Raw genomic sequence first — 14,419 nt, 5'->3', positions numbered from 1 at the left:
ATGTACAGGAAGAGAGGCGGTATGTACAGGAAGAGAGGCGGGATGTACAGGAAGAGAGGAGGGATGTACAGGAAGAGAGATGGTATGTACAGGAAGAGAGGAGGGATATATAGGAAGAGAGGAGGGATGTACAGGAAGAGAGGCAGGATGTACAGGAAGAGAGGAGGGATGTTCAGGAAGAGAGATTGTATGTACAGGAAGAGAGGAGGGATATATAGGAAGAGAGGAGGGATGTACAGGAAGAGAGGCGGTATGTACAGGAAGAGAGGAGGGATGTACAGGAAGAGAGGAGGGATGTACAGGAAGAGAGATGGTATGTACAGGAAGAGAGGAGGGATGTACAGGAAGAGACGCGGGATGTACAGGAAGAGAGGTGGGATGTACAGGAAGAGAAGCGGTATGTACAGGAAGAGAGGAGGGATGTAGAGGAAGAGAGGAGGGATGTACAGGAAGAGAGATGGTATGTACAGGAAGAGAGGAGGGATGTACAGGAAGAGAGGAGGGATGTACAGGGAGAGAGGCGGTATGTACAGGAAGAGAGGAGGGGTCTACAGGAAGAGAGGAGGGATGTATAGGAAGAGAGGCGGTATGTACAGGAAGAGAGGCATTATGTACAGGAAGATGCGGGATGTACACGATGAGAGGCGGTATGTACAGGAAGAGAGGAGGGATGTACAGGAAGAGAGGAGGGATGTACAGGAAGAGAGGAGGGATGTACAGGAAGAGTGGCGGTATGTACAGGAAGAGAGGTGGTATGTACAGGAAGAGAGGTGGTATGTACAGGATGAGAGGCGGGATGTACAGGGAGAGAGGTGTTATGTACAGGAAGAGAGGCGGGATGTACAGGAAGAGAGGAGGGATGTACAGGAAGAGAGGAGGGATATATAGGAAGAGAGGCGGTATGTACAGGAAGAGAGGTGGTATGTACAGGATGAGAGGAGGGATGTACAGGAAGAGAGATGGTATGTACAGGAAGAGAGGCGGTATGTACAGGAAGAGAGGTGTTATGTACAGGAAGAGAGGAGGGATGTACAGGAAGAGAGGAGGGATGAACAGGAAGAGAGGTGGTATGTATAGGAAGAGAGGGGGGATGTACAGGAAGAAAGGAGGGATGTACAGGAAGAGAGGTGGTATGTACAGGAAGAGAGTTGGGATGTACAGGAAGAGAGGTGGTATGTACAGGAAGAGAGGAGGGATGTACAGGAAGAGAGGCGGTATGTACAGGAAGAGAGGAGGGATCTACAGGAAGAGAGGCGGTATGTACTGGAAGAGAGGCGTTATGTACAGGAATATGCGGGATGTACAGGATGAGAGGAGGGATGTACAGGAAGAGAGGAGGGATGTACAGGAAGAGAGGCGGGATTACTTTTCTCCTTGACACACTCCCTGAGCTGTTACAAATTGAAGATGCATGCTCAGATTTGGTGACTGAACTTGCAGACAGACTGGGTGTTTATAAAACACACGATAATGCACGTCCGCGGGTGGCCTGTTTTAATGTTTCAATTTCCTATATAAGGAGGCTATAAGGTTCGCGTCTCGAAAAAACACCGCAATATCACGTGGGAGAATAATAAAATATAACTATTCCAAGATGCACAGGAAGAGAAGAGGGATGCACAGGAAGAGAGGAGGGATGTACAGGAAGAGAGGTGGTATGTACCGGAAGAGAGGCATTATGTACAGGAAGAGAGGAGGGATATATACGAAGAGAAGAGGGATGTACAGAGAGAGAGAGGCGGTATGTACTGGAAGAGAGGCATTATGTACAGGAAGAGAGGAGGGATGTACAGGAAGAGAGGAGGGATGTACAGGAAGAGAGGCGGTATGTACAGGAAGAGAGGAGGGGTGTACAGGAAGAGAGGAGGGATGTATAGGAAGAGAGGCGGTATGTACAGGAAGAGAGGCGTTATGTACAGGAAGATGCGTGATGTACACGATGAGAGGCGGAATGTACAGGAAGAGAGGAGGGATGTACAGGAAGAGAGGAGGGATGTACAGGAAGAGAGGCGGTAGGTACAGGAATAGAGGTGGTATGTACAGGAAGAGAGGTGGTATGTACAGGATGAGAGGCTGGATGTACCGGAAGAGAGGTGTTATGTACAGGAAGAGAGGAGGGATGTACAGGAAGAGAGGAGGGATGTACAGGAAGAGAGGAGGGATATATAGGAAGAGAGGCGGTATGTACAGGAAGAGAGGTGGTATGTACAGGATGAGAGGAGGGATGTACAGGAAGAGAGATGGTATGTATAGGAAGAGAGGCGGTATGTACAGGAAGAGAGGTGGTATGTACAGGAAGAGAGGGGGGATGTACAGGAAGAGAGGAGGGATGTACAGGAAGAGAGGAGGGATGTACAGGAAGAGAGGAGGGATGTACAGGGAGAGAGGCGGTATGTACAGGAAGAGAGGAGGGGTGTACAGGAAGAGAGGAGGGATGTATAGGAAGAGAGGCGGTATGTACAGGAAGAGAGGCGTTATGTACAGGAAGATGCGGGATGTACACGATGAGAGGCGGTATGTACAGGAAGAGAGGAGGGATGTACAGGAAGAGAGATGGTATGTACAGGAAGAGAGGAGGGATGTACAAAAAGAGAGATGGTATGTACAGGAAGAGAGGAGGGATGTACAGGAAGAGTGATGGTATGTACAGGAAGAGAGGAGGGATATATAGGAAAAGTGGAGGGATGTACAGGAAGAGAGGAGGGATGTACAGGAAGAGAGGCGGGATTACTTTTCTCCATGACACACTCCCTGAGCTGTTACAAATTGAAGATGCATGCTCTGATTTGGTGACTGAACTTGCACACAGACTGTGTGCTTATAAAACACACGATAATGCACGTCCGCGGGTGGTGCTGTTTAAATGTTTAAATTTCCTATATAAGGAGGCTATATGGTTCGCATCTCGAAAACACCGCAATATCACGTGGGAGAATAATAAAATATAACTATTCCAAGATGTACTGGAAGAGAGGAGGGATGTACAGGAAGAGAGGAGAGATGCACAGGAAGAGAGGAGGGATGTACAGGAAGAGAGGTGGTATGTACCGGAAGAGAGGCATTATGTACAGGAAGAGAGGAGGGATATATAGGAATAGAAGAGGGATGTACAGAAAGAGATGCGGTATGTACAGGAAGAGAGGCATTATGTACAGGAAGAGAGGAGGGATGTACAGGAAGAGAGGAGGGAAGTACAGGAAGAGAGGAGGGATGTACAGGAAGAGAGGCGGTATTTACATGAAGAGAGGAGGGATGTACAGGAAGAGAGGAGGGATGTATAGGAAGAGAGGCGGTATGTACAGGAAGAGAGGCGTTATGTACAGGAAGATGCGGGATGTACAAGATGAGAGGCGGTATGTACAGGAAGAGAGGAGGGATGTACAGGAAGAGAGGCGGGATGTACTGGATGAGTGGAGGGATGTACAGGAAGATGCAGGATGTACAGGATGAGTGGTGGGATGTACAGGAAGAGAGATGGTATGTACAGGAAGAGAGGCGGTATGTACAGGAAGAGAGGTGTTATGTACAGGAAGAGAGGACGGATGTACAGGAAGAGAGGCGGGATGTACAGGAAGAGAGATGGTATGTACAGGAAGAGAGGAGGGATATACAGGAAGAGAGGTGGTATGTACAGGAAGAGAGGTGGGATGTACAGGAAGAGAGGAGGGATGTACAGGAAGAGAGGTGGGATGTACAGGAAGAGAGGCGGGATGTACAGGAAGAGAGGTGGGATGTACAGGAAGAGAGGTGGGATGTACAGGAAGAGAGGAGGGATGTACAGGAAGAGAGGAGGTATGTACAGGATGAGAGGAGGGATCTACAGGAAGAGAGGCGTTATGTACAGGAAGATGCGGGATGTACAGGAAGAGAGGTGGGATGTACAGGAAGATAGGCGGGATGTACAGGATGAGAGGAGGGATGTACTGGAAGAGAGGAGAGGTGTACAGGAAGATGCGGGATGTACAGGATGAGAGGCGGGATGTACAGGAAGAGAGATGGTATGTACAGGAAGAGAGGCGGTATGTACAGGAAGAAAGGTGTTATGTACAGGAAGATAGAAGGGATGTACAGGAAGAGAGGAGGGATGTACAGGAAGAGAGGTGGTATGTACAGGAAGAGAGGTGGGATGTACAGGAAGAGAGGAGGGATGTACAGGAAGAGAGGTGGTATGTACGGGAAGACAGGTGGGATGTACAGGAAGAGAGGTGGGATGTACAGGAAGAGAGGAGGGATGTACAGGAAGAGAGGCAGTATGTACAGGAAGAGAGGAGGGATCTACAGGAAGAGAGCCGGTATGTACAGGAAGAGAGGCGTTATGTACAGGAAGATGCGGGCTGTACAGGATGAGAGGAGGGATGTACAGGAAGAGAGGAGGGATGTACTGGAAGAGAGGCGGTATGTACAGGAAGAGAGGCGGGATGTACAGGAAGAGAGGAGGGATGTACAGGAAGAGAGATGGTATGTACAGGAAGAGAGGAGGGATATATAGGAAGAGAGGAGGGATGTACAGGAAGAGAGGCAGGATGTACAGGAAGAGAGGAGGGATGTACAGGAAGAGAGGAGGGATATATAGGAAGAAAGGAGGGATGTACAGGAAGAGAGGCGGTATGTACAGGAAGAGAGGAGAGATGTACAGGAAGAGAGATGGTATGTACAGGAAGAGAGGAGGGATGTACAGGAAGAGACGCGGGATGTACAGGAAGAGAAGAGGGATATATAGGAAGAGAGGAGGGATGTACAGGAAGAGAGGCAGGATGTACAGGAAGAGAGGAGGGATGTACAGGAAGAGAGGAGGGATGTACAGGAAGAGAGGAGGGATGTACAAGAAGAGAGGCGGTATGTACAGGAAGAGAGGTGGTATGTACAGGAAGAGAGGTTGTATGTACAGGATGAGAGGCGGGATGTACAGGAAGAGAGGAGGGATGTACAGGAAGAGAGGAGGGATATATAGGAAGAGAGGCGGTATGTACAGGAAGAGAGGTGGTATGTACAGGATGAGAGGAGGGATGTATAGGAAGAGAGGTGTTATGTACAGGAAGAGAGGAGGGATGTACAGGAAGAGAGGAGGGATGTACAGGAAGAGAGGTGGTATGTATAGGAAGAGAGGGGGGATGTACAGGAAGAAAGGAGGGATGTACAGGAAGAGAGGTGGTATGTACAGGAAGAGAGGTGGGATGTACAGGAAGAGAGGTGGTATGTACAGGAAGAGAGGAGGGATCTACAGGAAGAGAGGCGGTATGTACAGGAAGAGAGGTGGGATGTACAGGAAGAGAGGAGGGATGTACAGGAAGAGAGGTGGTATGTACAGGAAGACAGGTGGGATGTACAGGAAGAGAGGTGGGATGTACAGGAAGAGAGGAGGGATGTACAGGAAGAGAGGCGGTATGTACAGGAAGAGAGGAGGGATCTACAGGAAGAGAGGCGGTATGTACAGGAAGAGAGGCGTTATGTACAGGAAGATGCGGGATGTACAGGATGAGAGGAGGGATGTACAGGAAGAGAGGAGGGATGTACAGGAAGAGAGGCGGTATGTACAGGAAGAGAGGCGGGATGTACAGGAAGAGAGGAGGGATGTGCAGGAAGAGAGATGGTATGTACAGGAAGAGAGGAGGGATATATAGGAAGAGAGGAGGGATGTACAGGAAGAGAGGCAGGATGTACAGGAAGAGAGGAGGGATGTTCAGGAAGAGAGATTGTATGTACAGGAAGAGAGGAGGGATATATAGGAAGAGAGGAGGGATGTACAGGAAGAGAGGCGGTATGTACAGGAAGAGAGGAGGGATGTACAGGAAGAGAGGAGGGATGTACAGGAAGAGAGATGGTATGTACAGGAAGAGAGGAGGGATGTACAGGAAGAGAGGTGGTATGTACAGGAAGACAGGTGGGATGTACAGGAAGAGAGGTGGGATGTACAGGAAGAGAGGAGGGATGTACAGGAAGAGAGGCGGTATGTACAGGAAGAGAGGAGGGATCTACAGGAAGAGAGGCGGTATGTACAGGAAGAGAGGCATTATGTACAGGAAGATGCGGGATGTACAGGATGAGAGGAGGGATGTACAGGAAGAGAGGAGGGATGTACAGGAAGAGAGGCGGTATGTACAGGAAGAGAGGCGGGATGTACAGGAAGAGAGGAGGGATGTACAGGAAGAGAGATGGTATGTACAGGAAGAGAGGAGGGATATATAGGAAGAGAGGAGGGATGTACAGGAAGAGAGGCAGGATGTACAGGAAGAGAGGAGGGATGTTCAGGAAGAGAGATTGTATGTACAGGAAGAGAGGAGGGATATATAGGAAGAGAGGAGGGATGTACAGGAAGAGAGGCGGTATGTACAGGAAGAGAGGAGGGATGTACAGGAAGAGAGGAGGGATGTACAGGAAGAGAGATGGTATGTACAGGAAGAGAGGAGGGATGTACAGGAAGAGACGCGGGATGTACAGGAAGAGAGGTGGGATGTACAGGAAGAGAAGCGGTATGTACAGGAAGAGAGGAGGGATGTAGAGGAAGAGAGGAGGGATGTACAGGAAGAGAGATGGTATGTACAGGAAGAGAGGAGGGATGTACAGGAAGAGAGGAGGGATGTACAGGGAGAGAGGCGGTATGTACAGGAAGAGAGGAGGGGTCTACAGGAAGAGAGGAGGGATGTATAGGAAGAGAGGCGGTATGTACAGGAAGAGAGGCATTATGTACAGGAAGATGCGGGATGTACACGATGAGAGGCGGTATGTACAGGAAGAGAGGAGGGATGTACAGGAAGAGAGGAGGGATGTACAGGAAGAGAGGAGGGATGTACAGGAAGAGTGGCGGTATGTACAGGAAGAGAGGTGGTATGTACAGGAAGAGAGGTGGTATGTACAGGATGAGAGGCGGGATGTACAGGGAGAGAGGTGTTATGTACAGGAAGAGAGGCGGGATGTACAGGAAGAGAGGAGGGATGTACAGGAAGAGAGGAGGGATATATAGGAAGAGAGGCGGTATGTACAGGAAGAGAGGTGGTATGTACAGGATGAGAGGAGGGATGTACAGGAAGAGAGATGGTATGTACAGGAAGAGAGGCGGTATGTACAGGAAGAGAGGTGTTATGTACAGGAAGAGAGGAGGGATGTACAGGAAGAGAGGAGGGATGAACAGGAAGAGAGGTGGTATGTATAGGAAGAGAGGGGGGATGTACAGGAAGAAAGGAGGGATGTACAGGAAGAGAGGTGGTATGTACAGGAAGAGAGTTGGGATGTACAGGAAGAGAGGTGGTATGTACAGGAAGAGAGGAGGGATGTACAGGAAGAGAGGCGGTATGTACAGGAAGAGAGGAGGGATCTACAGGAAGAGAGGCGGTATGTACTGGAAGAGAGGCGTTATGTACAGGAATATGCGGGATGTACAGGATGAGAGGAGGGATGTACAGGAAGAGAGGAGGGATGTACAGGAAGAGAGGCGGGATTACTTTTCTCCTTGACACACTCCCTGAGCTATTACAAATTGAAGATGCATGCTCAGATTTGGTGACTGAACTTGCAGACAGACTGGGTGCTTATAAAACACACGATAATGCACGTCCGCGGGTGGCCTGTTTTAATGTTTCAATTTCCTATATAAGGAGGCTATAAGGTTCGCGTCTCGAAAACACCGCAATATCACGTGGGAGAATAATAAAATATAACTATTCCAAGATGCACAGGAAGAGAAGAGGGATGCACAGGAAGAGAGGAGGGATGTACAGGAAGAGAGGTGGTATGTACCGGAAGAGAGGCATTATGTACAGGAAGAGAGGAGGGATATATAGGAAGAGAAGAGGGATGTACAGAGAGAGAGAGGCGGTATGTACTGGAAGAGAGGCATTATGTACAGGAAGAGAGGAGGGATGTACAGGAAGAGAGGAGGGATGTACAGGAAGAGAGGCGGTATGTACAGGAAGAGAGGAGGGGTGTACAGGAAGAGAGGAGGGATGTATAGGAAGAGAGGCGGTATGTACAGGAAGAGAGGCGTTTTGTACAGGAAGATGCGTGATGTACACGATGAGAGGCGGAATGTACAGGAAGAGAGGAGGGATGTACAGGAAGAGAGGAGGGATGTACAGGAAGAGAGGCGGTAGGTACAGGAATAGAGGTGGTATGTACAGGAAGAGAGGTGGTATGTACAGGATGAGAGGCTGGATGTACCGGAAGAGAGGTGTTATGTACAGGAAGAGAGGAGGGATGTACAGGAAGAGAGGAGGGATGTACAGGAAGAGAGGAGGGATATATAGGAAGAGAGGCGGTATGTACAGGAAGAGAGGTGGTATGTACAGGATGAGAGGAGGGATGTACAGGAAGAGAGATGGTATGTATAGGAAGAGAGGCGGTATGTACAGGAAGAGAGGTGGTATGTACAGGAAGAGAGGGGGGATGTACAGGAAGAGAGGAGGGATGTACAGGAAGAGAGGAGGGATGTACAGGAAGAGAGGCGGTATGTACAGGAAGATGCGGGATGTACAGGATGAGAGAAGGGATGTACAGGAAGAGAGGCGGGATGTACAGGAAGAGAGGCGGGATGCACAGGAAGAGAGGAGAGATGTACAGGAAGAGAGGCGGGATGCACAGGAAGAGAGGAGGGATGTACAGGAAGAGAGGTATTATGTACAGGAAGAGAGGAGGGATGTACAGGAAGAGAGGCGGGATGTACCGGAAGAGAGGTGTTATGTACAGGAAGAGAGGTGAGATGTACAGGAAGAGAGGAGAGATGTACTGGAAGAGAGGCGGGATGTACAGGAAGAGAGGAGGGATGTACAGGAAAAGAGACGGGATGTACAGGAAGAGAGGAGGGATGTACAGGAAGAGAGGCGGTATGTACAGGAAGAGAGGAGGGATGTACATGAAGAGAAGAGGGATGTACAGAAAGAGAGGCGGTATGTACAGGAAGATAGGAGGGATGTACAGGAAGAGAGGAGGGATGTACAACAAGAGAGGCGGTATTTAAATGAAGAGAGGAGAGATGTACAGGAAGAGAGGAGGGATGTATAGGAAGAGAGGCGGTATGTACAGGAAGAGAGGCATTATGTACAGGAAGATGCGGGATGTACACGATGAGAGGCGGTATGTACAGGAAGAGAGGAGGGATGTACAGGAAGATAGGCGGGATGTACTGGATGAGTGGAGGGATGTACAGGAAGATGCAGGATGTACAGGATGAGTGGTGGGATGTACAGGAAGAGAGATGGTATGTACAGGAAGAGAGGCGGTATGTACAGGAAGAGAGGTGTTATGTACAGGAAGAGAGGAGGGATGTACAGGAAGAGAGGCGGGATGTACAGGAAGAGAGATGGTATGTACAGGAAGAGAGGAGGGATATACAGGAAGAGAGGTGGTATGTACAGGAAGAGAGGTGGGATGTACAGGAAGAGAGGAGGGATGTACAGGAAGAGAGGTGGGATGTACAGGAAGAGAGGCGGGATGTACAGGAAGAGAGGTGGGATGTACAGGAAGAGAGGTGGGATGTACAGGAAGAGAGGAGGGATGTACAGGAAGAGAGGCGGTATGTTCAGGATGAGAGGAGGGATCTACAGGAAGAGAGGCGTTATGTACAGGAAGATGCGGGATGTACAGGAAGAGAGGTGGGATGTACAGGAAGATAGGCGGGATGTACAGGATGAGAGGAGGGATGTACTGGAAGAGAGGAGAGGTGTACAGGAAGATGCGGGATGTACAGGATGAGAGGCGGGATGTACAGGAAGAGAGATGGTATGTACAGGAAGAGAGGCGGTATGTACAGGAAGAAAGGTGTTATGTACCGGAAGAGAGAAGGGATGTACAGGAAGAGAGGAGGGATGTACAGGAAGAAAGGTGGTATGTACAGGAAGAGAGGTGGGATGTACAGGAAGAGAGGAGGGATGTACAGGAAGAGAGGTGGTATGTACGGGAAGACAGGTGGGATGTTCAGGAAGAGAGTTGGGATGTACAGGAAGAGAGGAGGGATGTACAGGAAGAGAGGCAGTATGTACAGGAAGAGAGGAGGGATCTACAGGAAGAGAGCCGGTATGTACAGGAAGAGAGGCGTTATGTACAGGAAGATGCGGGCTGTACAGGATGAGAGGAGGGATGTACAGGAAGAGAGGAGGGATGTACAGGAAGAGAGGCGGTATGTACAGGAAGAGAGGCGGGATGTACAGGAAGAGAGGAGGGATGTACAGGAAGAGAGATGGTATGTACAGGAAGAGAGGAGGGATATATAGGAAGAGAGGAGGGATGTACAGGAAGAGAGGCAGGATGTACAGGAAGAGATGAGGGATGTACAGGAAGAGAGGAGGGATATACAGGAAGAAAGGAGGGATGTACAGGAAGAGAGGCGGTATGTACAGGAAGAGAGGAGAGATGTACAGGAAGAGAGATGGTATGTACAGGAAGAGAGGAGGGATGTACAGGAAGAGACACGGGATGTACAGGAAGAGAAGAGGGATGTACAGGAAGAGAGGCGGTATGTACAGGAAGAAAGGAGGGATGTACAGGAAGAGAGGTGGGATGTACAGGAAGAGAGGAGGGATGTACAGGAAGAGAGATGGTATGTACAGGAAGAGAGGACGGATGTACAGGAAGAGAGGAGGGATGTACAGGAAGAGAGATGGTATGTACAGGAAGAGAGGAGGGATGTACAAAAAGAGAGATGGTATGTACAGGAAGAGAGGAGGGATGAACAGGAAGAGAGGAGGGATGTACAGGAAGAGAGGCGGTATGTACAGGAAGAGAGGAGGGATCTACAGGAAGAGAGCCGGTATGTACTGGAAGAGAGGCGTTATGTACAGGAAGATGCGGGCTGTACAGGATGAGAGGAGGGATGTACAGGAAGAGAGGAGGGATGTACAGGAAGAGAGGCGGTATGTACAGGAAGAGAGGCGGGATGTACAGGAAGAGAGGAGGGATGTACAGGAAGAGAGATGGTATGTACAGGAAGAGAGGAGGGATATATAGGAAGAGAGGAGGGATGTACAGGAAGAGAGGCAGGATGTACAGGAAGAGAGGAGGGATGTACAGGAAGAGAGATGATATGGACAGGAAGAGAGGATGGATATATAGGAAGAAAGGAGGGATGTACAGGAAGAGAGGCGGTATGTACAGGAAGAGACGAGGGATGTACAGTAAGAGAGATGGTATGTACAGGAAGAGAGGAGGGATGTACAGGAAGAGACGCGGGATGTACAGGAAGAGAAGAGGGATGTACAGGAAGAGAGGCGGTATGTACAGGAAGAAAGGAGGGATGTACAGGAAGAGAGGAGGGATGTACAGGAAGAGAGATGGTATGTACAGGAAGAGAGGAGGGATGTACAAAAAGAGAGATGGTATGTACAGGAAGAGAGGAGGGATGTACAGGAAGAGTGATGGTATGTACAGGAAGAGAGGAGGGATATATAGAAAACGAGGAGGGATGTACAGGAAGAGAGGAGGGATGTACAGGAAGAAAGGCGGGATTACTTTTCTCCATGACACACTCCCTGAGCTGTTACAAATTGAAGATGCATGCTCTGATTTGGTGACTGAACTTGCACACAGACTGTGTGCTTATAAAACACACGATAATGCACGTCCGCGGGTGGTGCTGTTTAAATGTTTCAATTTCCTATATAAGGAGGCTATATTGTTCGCATCTCGAAAAAAAAGCAATATCACGTGGGAGAATAATAAAATATAACTATTCCAAGATGTACAGGAAGAGAGGAGGGATGTACAGGAAGAGAGGAGAGATGCACAGGAAGAGAGGAGGGATGCACAGGAAGAGAGGAGGGATGTACAGGAAGAGAGATGGTATGTACAGGAAGAGAGGTGGTATGTACAGGATGAGAGGCGGGATGTACAGGAAGAGAGGAGGGATGTACAGGGAGAGAGGCGGTATGTGCAGGAAGAGAGGAGGGATGTACAGGAAGAGAGGAGGGACGTACAGGAAGAGAGATGGTATGTACAGGAAGAGAGGAGGGATGTACAGGAAGAGAGGAGGGATGTACAGGGAGAGAGGCGGTATGTACAGGAAGAGAGGAGGGGTGTACAGGAAGAGAGGAGGGATGTATAGGAAGAGAGGCGGTATGTACAGGAAGAGAGGCGTTATGTACAGGAAGATGTGGGATGTACACGATGAGAGGTGGTATGTACAGGAAGAGAGGTGGTATGTACAGGAAGAGAGGTGGTATGTACAGGATGAGAGGCGGGATGTACAGGAAGAGAGGAGGGATGTACAGGAAGAGAGGAGGGATATATAGGAAGAGAGGCGGTATGTACAGGAAGAGAGGTGGTATGTACAGGATGAGAGGAGGGATGTACAGGAAGAGAGATGGTATGTACAGGAAGAGAGGCGGTATGTACAGGAAGAGAGGTGTTATGTACAGGAAGAGAGGAGGGATGTACAGGAAGAGAGGAGGGATGTACAGGAAGAGAGGTGGTATGTATAGGAAGAGAGGGGGGATGTACAGGAAGAAAGGAGGGATGTACAGGAAGAGAGGTGGTATGTACAGGAAGAGAGGTGGGATGTACAGGAAGAGAGGTGGGATGTACAGGAAGAGAGGTGGTATGTTCAGGAAGAGAGGAGGGATCTACAGGAAGAGAGGCGGTATGTACAGGAAGAGAGGTGGGATGTACAGGAAGAGAGGAGGGATGTACAGGAAGAGAGGAGGGATATATAGGAAGAGAGGTGGGATGTACAGGAAGAGAGGAGGGATGTACAGGAAGAGAGGTGGTATGTACAGGAAGACAGGTGGGATGTACAGGAAGAGAGGTGGGATGTACAGGAAGAGAGGAGGGATCTACAGGAAGAGAGGCGGTATGTACAGGAAGAGAGGTGGGATGTACAGGAAGAGAGGAGGGATGCACAGGAAGAGAGGTGGTATGTACAGGAAGACAGGTGGGATGTACAGGAAGAGAGGTGGGATGTACAGGAAGAGAGGAGGGATGTACAGGAAGAGAGGCGGTATGTACAGGAAGAGAGGAGGGATCTACAGGAAGAGAGGCGGTATGTACAGGAAGAGAGGCGTTATGTACAGGAAGATGCGGGATGTACAGGATGAGAGGAGGGATGTACAGGAAGAGAGGAGGGATGTACAGGAAGAGAGGCGGTATGTACAGGAAGAGAGGCGGGATGTACTGGAAGAGAGGAGGGATGTACAGGAAGAGAGATGGTATGTACAGGAAGAGAGGAGGGATATATAGGAAGAGAGGAGGGATGTACAGGAAGAGAGGCAGGATGTACTGGAAGAGAGGAGGGATGTTCAGGAAGAGAGATTGTATGTACAGGAAGAGAGGAGGGATATATAGGAAGAGAGGAGGGATGTACAGGAAGAGAGGTGGTATGTACAGGAAGAGAGGAGGGATGTACAGGAAGAGAGGAGGGATGTACAGGAAGAGAGATGGTATGTATAGGAATAGAGGAGGGATGTACAGGAAGAGAGGAAGGATGTACAGGAAGAGAAGCGGTATGTACAGGAAGAGAGGAGGGATGTAGAGGAAGAGAGGCGGTATGTACAGGAAGAGAGGCGTTATGTACAGGAAGATGCGGGATGTACAGGATGAGAGGAGGGATGTACAGGAAGAGAGGAGGGATGTACAGGAAGAGAGGCGGTATGTACAGGAAGAGAGGCGTTATGTACAGGAAGATGCGGGATGTACAGGATGAGAGGAGGGATGTACAGGAAGAGAGGAGGGATGTACAGGAAGAGATGCGGGATGTACAGGATGAGAGGATGGATGTACAGGAAGAGAGGAGGGATGTACAGGAAGAGAGGCGGTATGTACAGGAAGAGAGGCGGGATGTACAGGAAGAGAGGAGGGATGTACAGGAAGAGAGATGGTATGTACAGGAAGAGAGAAGGGATATATAGGAAGAGAGGAGGGATGTACAGGAAGAGAGGCAGGATGTACAGGAAGAGAGGAGGGATGTACAGGAAGAGAGATTGTATGTACAGGAAGAGAGGAGGGATATATAGGAAGAGAGGAGGGATGTACAGGAAGAGAGACGGTATGTACAGGAAGAGAGGAGGGATGTACAGGAAGAGAGGAGGGATGTACAGGAAGAGATGCGGGATGTACAGGATGAGAGGATGGATGTACAGGAAGAGAGGAGGGATGTACAGGAAGAGAGGCGGTATGTACAGGAAGAGAGGCGGGATGTACAGGAAGAGAGGAGGGATGTACAGGAAGAGAGATGGTATGTACAGGAAGAGAGGAGGGATATATAGGAAGAGAGGAGGGATGTACAGGAAGAGAGGCAGGATGTACAGGAAGAGAGGAGGGATGTACAGGAAGAGAGATTGTATGTACAGGAAGAGAGGAGGGATATATAGGAAGAGAGGAGGGATGTACAGGAAGAGAGGCGGTATGTACAGGAAGAGAGGAGGGATGTACAGGAAGAGAAGAGGGATGTACAGGAAGAGAGATGGTATGTACAGGAAGAGAGGAGGGATGTACAGGAAGA

Source organism: Taudactylus pleione, unplaced genomic scaffold (genome assembly GCF_031769625.1).
Source record: "Taudactylus pleione unplaced genomic scaffold, aTauple2 ptg000681l, whole genome shotgun sequence".
NCBI lineage: Eukaryota > Metazoa > Chordata > Amphibia > Anura > Myobatrachidae > Taudactylus > Taudactylus pleione.
The sequence above is the reverse complement of the archived record's forward strand: the minus strand, read 5'-3'. Positions refer to the sequence as shown.